The sequence below is a fragment of the Lytechinus variegatus genome, chromosome 11 (genome assembly GCF_018143015.1).
Source record: "Lytechinus variegatus isolate NC3 chromosome 11, Lvar_3.0, whole genome shotgun sequence".
Taxonomy (NCBI): Eukaryota; Metazoa; Echinodermata; class Echinoidea; order Temnopleuroida; family Toxopneustidae; genus Lytechinus; species Lytechinus variegatus.
The window spans coordinates 13793816-13802891 of record NC_054750.1 but is presented as its reverse complement, the minus strand read 5'-3'; positions in this window follow the sequence as shown (position 1 = coordinate 13802891).

Below are 9076 nucleotides of genomic sequence, written 5' to 3'. Positions count from 1 at the left end.
AACTCCCCTTTAACCCAATCCACTTGTTTAAGGATTAGGGGTGGTTTTCCATTTGTGGTGTGTATTCAATTAGAAGAATCAATACTATGAGAACACAATAGAAGGGGAGTGGGGTTTTAACCTGTGAAAGTCAATTGTTTACAGTTATTTTTCAATACCTGGCTTGAATAGGCCTTTGTAGGGACAAACTTCCAACAAGTTTTTCTCTTGTATTTGTGGTCATAAAATCCTCTATAACCATGTTTTAGTTTACTTAAATGTATAAACAATGTGTTGAAAATTGATTTGGACATAAGAGGAAAGGCTTAGTACCACCATTCGCTCCTAGAAAAGAAGGCGCGAATTGGAACCCATTGATCGTCTATTTGAAACACTCAAGAAAAAGGGTTCCAAAAAAGGTTATTTACATGCCCAAGAACTTAAAAGGTTTTTAGAAAGTACCTAAAACTGTTCCAAGGAGGCTATCCTTTTTAGGGAACCTTTAAAAGTTCCAAATATGGGGCAAGCATACAGTATATCCTAGACTAGAGCTATGAACCTTCTTTAAGTAAAAATATAAAGTATTTCCTACTATTTAAACAAAGGAAACTTTATCTAAGAACAAGGGGCAGTATATAAAAAAATGTAATTAAAACAATGTTATTCAACTCATCTGATAAACAAGAAAATGGCAATAATCTTTTTATTTAACAGCTTGAAATAAGCAATTTGGTATTATGCCACCAACACAATTTCCTCAAAGGAGCTAGAGAAAAATAAGGAGATGACAATGTTTCATTTTAATCACAGCAGTAGCAACACTGTCATGTCATGGAGAGTAAATATAAGACAGGAAAATAAATAGTTTGTGGGGACAATAAAGCTGCATGTGCCTTGGGAGTGGTGTTTTTCTTTACTTTCACTATTTAAAGAAAAGAAGTGATTGACTATAGGAGCACAAGGCAAAGAAGCCAATAAAAGGTTGGTACCCTCATCATGCTCATTGCAAAACTGTGAGTCACTCATCATACCATCTTTCCAAGCCTAATAATAGAAGAAGGGTGTCTGGAAGAACAAATTGATTTTCAAAACGCCACTGTGTAGGTAATTTATTCCAGAGTTATGTAGATAAAGATGTGATGTGTTTGAAACATACTAGCTTGGATATGTCAGATGATACTAGTCATACACATCCAATTTATGCAGTTAATTGTATTCTTTGATAAACATTGCTGCCTTTGAATGATCTCCAGAGAAATTTCACTGATCATGTCTTGAGTCATTTGAGACCATTATCATCATCATCATCATCTTCATCATCATCATCATCAACACTACCATAATCATCATCACCACCACTACCATCATCATCATCATCAGCATCATCACCATCACCATCATCATCACCATCATCTTCAAAGTATGATAATTGTTCTTTCTATTCATCACCATCATCAAGGCCTTCAACATCATCACCACCATCATCACCAACATCATCACCACCATCATGTCAGCTACATCCATATTTCTATTATTACAATAACCATCAAAATCAATCAAGTCCCTTGTTTCGATGGTAACACTATAACTAAAGCCGAATACAATGTCTCTAGTCCTAATACAAAACTCTCTCCCTTCAGCCTATCAAGGCCATCATCCACTCCACCCCCCCCCCCCTCTCTCTCTCTCTCTCATATTCAATCTCTCATCATTTATTTCCAATGCAAGATACCCAATTTGTCTATTTATCATGTCAAACTCTCTAAATATCATATTGTAACAGTTCTTGTAGGCCAAGCCCTATAGGTATATTTTTATGATTTCACAAAGTTCCCCATCTTAGTAAACCATCCAGAATGGAAGTGGATCAAACTTCATTTTAAATGCTGTAAGCTTAGACACTTTAACAGCTTATTTAAAAATATAATTTACCAAATAATCTTACCTGTAAACTCAACTACATGCTTAAACTGTGCTGAAGAGCCTTCAATGGTCATAAGTATTACGACAAAGGCAGCCAAATATGTTTCTCTTGCCATAGTTATCACTTAATAGCTGAAGAATACTCTCATTGATAAAGATCCAGAGTAGGGATAAAAGTTTAATTGTTATTCTGGCATAAATTCACCTTTAGTGTATTCTCAAAGACGACAAAAACAAATCGCTGTTATATTTTCCAGGATAAATATCCCCGATTGAAGTGTTATACAAATGAATCTCAGAGGTAAAAAAAGTTCCTTCCAGTTGTTTCTTCCACCCGCAATCTTGTTACGGTTATCCACCAGGCGATCCTCACCGCTCCGCGGGAGTCCTCGGCACTCCGAGCTTCGAGTTGACCGTAAGACAAAAGATCCCGTATAGATTGCTCACAAGACAATGTTTGATAACAACGCGTTTAACTCTTATTTTTCGTGCAGTTATTTCCTTTGTCAGACGTCGTGTGAATCCAAACAAAACAAAAGATCGATAAAGTTCCTTAGCAGAAAAGATTATAAGGTTGTCATACAGCGTCCAACAGAACAGTGAATTGGTGACGGAGGCCGCATGAGCAAAACCAAACCAAAAGTTGACAAATACTTCAATTCAGCGCGCTCAGTTAGCTTGCTCCAGCTGCGCTGCTCATTGAAACTCTCCGCCGCTCAACTCACAGCATCGCGAGCGCCAGCTTTACACCCATACGAGTAACTTTTGTCTCGAAGGGTTGGCATGCGAGAGGGGATGCATCTATGTGAAATGGGGTGAAATGGGGTGAAATGGCAGTGTTTATAAATGAATGATATAAAATAATGAAAAAGAGAAATTATTAGAACTAGTAATTACGCGTTTACAAATATAATGCATATGGTGAGGGGAAAATTACATTGTCATGGTGTGGTGCTGGTGCATGATGGTGATGTTGGGTGGTGGTCTGTGGTGGTGGTGGTTCTGGTGGTGGTTCCGGTGGTGGTTGGAGGTGTCAGAGGCATCCTCTTGTCGTCACAGCAATCGGTTATTGCGCCACCTATGGTTTAAAACATTATAGGCTTATTCTATTCTCAAATGATAAGTCGTTTCTTCGTTTGGGTGGAAATATTATCATTTATGCAAAGATCTCGTTTTGACTCACATTGAAATAACCCAAAAACCCGATCATTTCAACAATCGAAAATTCTACATTCAAATATCGAGGTTATAAAACCTACGTTTGAACGTTTGAATTCTTAACCGATTAGGAGATATTTTCTTTCTATGTTATTTAAAATATACTAATTTACTTATAAAGTTGGTTATTATGCTTACAAGTTTATTTTATAGTAGATTTGCTTTAAGTCTCTCTTTCAATGGGTGACACGTGCTAATTCATCTCACCTGTTCAATGAAAAGTCAATAGAAATCAGTTGACACCTTACACAAAGTGTTATTACGTAACACCCGACACCCACTCTCCGAAACAACCATCCCGTGACCATTGACTATTTTTATAAGCAAAAGAAAGACAGAAGACTATTGACAAAAGTCGTGGTGAGATCAATGATTATATTCTTACATGTATTATGTATATATAGATTTTTTTTTGTATTTCCGAATTATGAAGTGTATTCACCCTGTAGCATAGTGATAATCGTAAAATAATCTAGGGTAAGTCTACCCAAACAAAAGATTGTTTGAATTTAAAAATAAAATCAAACATAAAAAACGTTGGAAGTTAGATATAAAAATCAGATTTAAATTTTGTGAAAGTTATGTTTAAATTTCGCTTCTTTTCACAGTTAGATACTGTGACATATGAAATATCGTACGCCATTATGATAAACTGGGCGTTGTGGCGTGCGCCTGTAATCCAAGCTGTGGGGAAGTTACAAATTGATGCAGAGGTTCGAGCCCTGGTCACGTCTTTCGGATGGTGACGTTAAAGGTTGGTCCCAGACGTAAATAATCATATCTGATTGATACACGTCTGACAAAACTAAAATAAACACACGCATTATGATATAAGGCATAGCTCGATTCCTCCCTGAACATGTGGAATTGCCATTATTAAAACGTGTTCTGATTGAATAAAAAGTTTTTTATTTTCAAATAACTTTATAGTTAAAAGTGACACTTTTAAGTCAACCCCCCAAAAAAAAAAATAATAATAATAATCAATAATATAAATAAAATACAAGTACGACATCATGCATTTTGGCCACTTTGGTAATGGAAGGATGTCCACATCATGTAATGATCTCAAAATTCAAATGCTCATAACTTTCTCAGTTGTTTTTATAAACGTGTTTCATTTGTTATGACACAGTCTTTGTCCCAGGTTGTAAGACAAAAAGAGTGTATTGTAGAAAGAACATGATGCACTGCAAAAAAAGTTTTTTTCAGCTAGGGAAGGGGCACATGCTAAGTTGTCATAATAATAGCTGTATTTATAAAGCGCCTTTTGCCTGAGGAAACAAAGCGTTGCTATTATTAGCCCGGGTTTAGCTCGAGCTACCATCACCGGTGCTCAGTACATGCAAGGAATTAATCCTGCCGGGTATCCATTCACCTTACCTCATATTGATAAGGAATTAACTTGAAAATTTAACATACAATGACATACAAGATAAGAGAATCAAACATTAAAGAATATTGTGTATCATGTCTCGATTTAGTTTCTTTTTACTTTTTACCAGCTGATATTGCGCATGTTGTATTCCATACTTGCTTTGCCCTATATAACTTCGTTTGCGGAGTATTTTTCAGTCTCACCTAAAGAAACTGGTATCTGAACAAAATAAAATAGTTGGAATCACACGGGAATCACATAGCTGGAGCAAGTCCAAGATCAAAGTTAGCACTGTTCAGGACGTAAGGGGCGTAAGCATCTCACTTGAGTTACAGGAACACTAACTTGAGTTTCAAGACATGGAGAACCATCAGACAAAGCCACTTTGATGCCGCAATTAATGCTAGAATATGTTATGCATGTGTTTCACTGCACATTTCTTGTAGATTGTAGACAAATGATTCATGCCTACAGAACATTCGAAACACAAAAAGAAACATGCTATAGCTAGTAATGACAATTACTTTACGCTGCCTTTGGTCGGATGAATATGAACAGACACATTGCTCACTCACAGGGGACAGCGACAATAAATGCTGCCATATTTCTTGAAATATGATTTTAAATTATTCGACTGGCCGCATTTGGCCACAGTTCTGACACATAGCATCACAAACCAATGTATTCCAACAAACTAATCATAACATTTTTAATATGAGGAATTTTGTGGGGTTCCTCAAAATGTTGATTTTTTTAATGTCCAATTATTAGGTTTTATCCCATTTTTAACTGTTATCATTCAATATTTTGCGCGATGTTACGACACAATAAACCTTTGATGTGTATTTCATCATGTGTTCAATATCTATGTTTTGTGCTCAAATTAAAAAGGAAATATATCACCAGTTATCTATTTTCAACACAAATCAATTTTCAGTTTTCGCATGAAACTGGCGGCATCATGCACAGGTCGTCACCAAAGGCTAGAGTACACCTGAATAATTCTTTGTTCTTTTTTTATATATCTGAAGCTATTCGAACATCGTTGTCCCTCCATTGTTTTTTTTTATCTCCATGATTTGATTCTTTTTATGTTGTTTTCCTTCGTTATAATGTATTGTGCTGTACGTAGATTTTATTTTTATTCCCAGCTTTTCTTTCCTAATACGTCTTTATTGTCTTCATGTCAATGGATCCAGGCCGGGGGGGCATAGGCGGCCTGTGCCCCTTTGAGAGCCATAATCAAATTTGTAATGTAAAAATACTGATTTTTACCCAAGTATGCCCCCTTTTGAAAGTGAGAACCTTTTTTTTGTCTTGTCAAATTTTCATCGAAAAACTGTGCCGCCCCCTTTGTAAAATCCTGGATGTTTGCTCACCCATAAAACTTATCATTTATTGGGTGTGAGTGGTGATGATGGGTGGTAAAGAACAACAACTAAAGTTTGATAACATATACTAGGAGCGAGGGGCGGCACTTGGATTGAGAAATAACTTCCCCCCCCCCGCCCCAAAAAAAATCTTCTTGGGAAAATGCCTTTTTTTCAAAATGAAAAGTGCCTTTAAAAATAAAATGAAATGTACACTTTTTCAAAATGAAATACCCTTTTTTAAGTAAAACATAGCACACTTAAGGTAAATCACAAAATATTTGGGTCGCGCTTCGCGCTCGCATAAATTATTGTTTAGTAAAGTGCTTATTCTGTCTTTTGTTACAAAAAGTGCTTAAAATGTCCAGTTTTCAGGTTGAAATATACACAAAAATTTTGGTTCGCGTTTTGCGTCGCATCAATTATTATTGTTTATACAGATAGATAACTGGTTTATTGATAAAATCATCATTGCGACAAAGTCAAATTGCGATGAGTTTACAAAGGTACAGAGGCATTACATAATCATAATAATAATAATAAAAATAAATTGAAATATTAGTTTAAAGAATATATCACATAATCATATATTCGTGATTTCATAAAAAGGAAGTACATTTTAAACACAATTTAGAAGTATAAAACGAGTTTAGTTTGAAAACAAATATCTGAATCCAGAGAAGGATAACAAAGAATATGCATGTATAGATGGAGGAGAAAATAGGTGAAGAAGGAAAGGAGGGGAGAAGATAATGAAGTTAAGGAGAGGAGAAATAAGAGAAAATGTGAAAGGGAACAGGCATACAAAAGAAAAAGGACGGATAGAAGATGAATCACACAGATTGAAATATTGGTAACACTTCGTAATTCCGAAACACGTAAATTGCCTATACATTGATGTCCGTTAATCCGAAAACGAAAAAGGGTTCGTTAATCCTAACATTTGTAGCGTAATTCCGAAGGTTCGTTAATCCGAAAAGCAAATGAGAGTCGTAATTCCGAAGGTTCGTTATAACGAACTATAGTCCGAAAACGAAAACGTTTTCGGACGAAAACGTTTCGAACTATAGTCCGAAAACGTTTTCGGTCTATATTCGTTATAACGACTATAGTCCGAAAACGAAATGAGGTTCGTAATTCCGAAGGCTAGTTGATCCGAAAACGAAATGAGGTTCGTAATTACAAAGGTTCGTTTATCCGAAAACGAAATGAGGTACGTTGTTCATTTCGTTTTCGGACTAACGAACCTTCGGAACAACGAACCTTATTTCGCTTTCGGATTAACGAACCTTCGGAATATCCGAACCTTCTTCGGAATTACTAATGTATACGGAAATGGTGATGATTTAATGCAAACATAAAATTTACCCATTATGAATGACAATGACATTCTATGTGATGAAATCATAATTGGGTTACAGAGTGTGAACTATATTGGAAGATTACCCCCCCCCCCCTCTTCCTGATCCGAACAAGGTACATGTAGCATTGAGTACTTATTTATTATCCCTGCCCTAAAGAAACAAATATACATCTCTCTCTCACACACACCATCATTAGCATATTCCTACAACCCTCAGGGGGAGAGTGTTCCAACGACAATGCTGTAACAGATCATCGAACATTTCCTCGCCCAAAAATATCAAGACACAAGAACTTAAAGTAAGGTAGTCATTCTGTTTTTGGTGACAATTTTAGGTTGGAATAACACAAATTTTCAGCTCGCGCTTCGCGCTTGCACTATTTGATTGGTGAGATCATCATGATTCCTATTAATCAGTCATTAAATGCAGTCCTTATCAGGTTCCTTTTCTGATCAATGCATTAAAATGTCAGCTCGCGCTTCGCGCTCGCGTCAATTCTTTAGTTAGATACACATTTTTTTTTCATAACGAAAACTGCTTGGAATGTTTAATTTTCATGTCTTCTTACAATGTCCAAAAGTTTGAGCTCGCAAAATCTCGCAAGGATGCCCTTTAACATTAATAAGAGCCTTCATTATTGCCCCCAAAAAAGCGAGTTTCATTTTTTCAGATTTGATTTTTTTTTCTTAACGCTCACTCGCGGAAAAATAGAACCTATTATGTATCAATCAGAAATCACTTCAAAAAGGCATTACTCAACTTAATTACTAGAAAACACACAACTACTTCACGCAGATGATAATCTCATGCATGGTGAAAATATCCCTTTTTACCAAATGTCAATTTTAACATAAATGCCCCTTTTTTAGCTTCCCCCACATGACCCCCCCCAAAAAAAATACGTCCCGTCGCCCCTGACATAGATGTATATGTCAGGGGCGACGGGACGTATTTTTTATTTTTTATTTTTTTTTTGAGTGAACACAATTTTCAATGATGTATGTTGTTACTATTATGTATGTTATTATTATATTATTGATGTATATTCGCAGGGTAAACTATATGAAATTACAATTCTCAAAACAGTGTAGGCCTATATACAGCAGTAGAAATAGAAGAACTAAAATAGTCCATCTCTCTGTTTTGACACACAGTAGCCTATTTCCTCACAATAATAACATTAATTATGATGAGTGATTTTTGTTTTGTCGTAATTACTTTCGATAACACTCGAGCTTTCTGTATTCAGTCTCCATAATGCCTGTCTTTGGTTTTCCTCGGTCCAATCCCCTTATTTTCCCCCAAATACTTGTATTCCTCCTCTTATTTTCTCTTTTTCCCCTCATTTTTTTTGTGGGCCCGGGGGGGGGGGCGGTCGCTTCCGCTCCCTGAAAACCTAGATCTTACAGAAAGTTCCAGGATCTTATCTATATAAAACCCTTCTGTTGTTCTTATCAGATAAATTACGTATAGACATGAGGGGGAAACGCCTATAGAAAAATAATGGGGGGGGGGAAGAGTAGTATATAGAAAAACATACGAAAATAGAGAATACAAAGAAAAAAGAAGGAAAACGAGGCAAAAAGAGGGGGTAGGCGGCGGAAGATGACGAAGAAATAAAGGTGAAAGATAGGACAAAGAAAACAGAAACGAAGGAAGACGCTTGAGCCTGGAGTAGAAAGTAAAATGAGAGAAACGAAAATTCGAAGAAGAATAAATAAGAGGAAAAAAAGACGAAATGAAGAAAGGGAGAAGAATTGAAGGGGGAGGTCGAGAAGAAGGATGAGGATAACGCAACCGTACGACGCTACGGCACTCACAGCCTATATGCGGGCGTGCGCGCG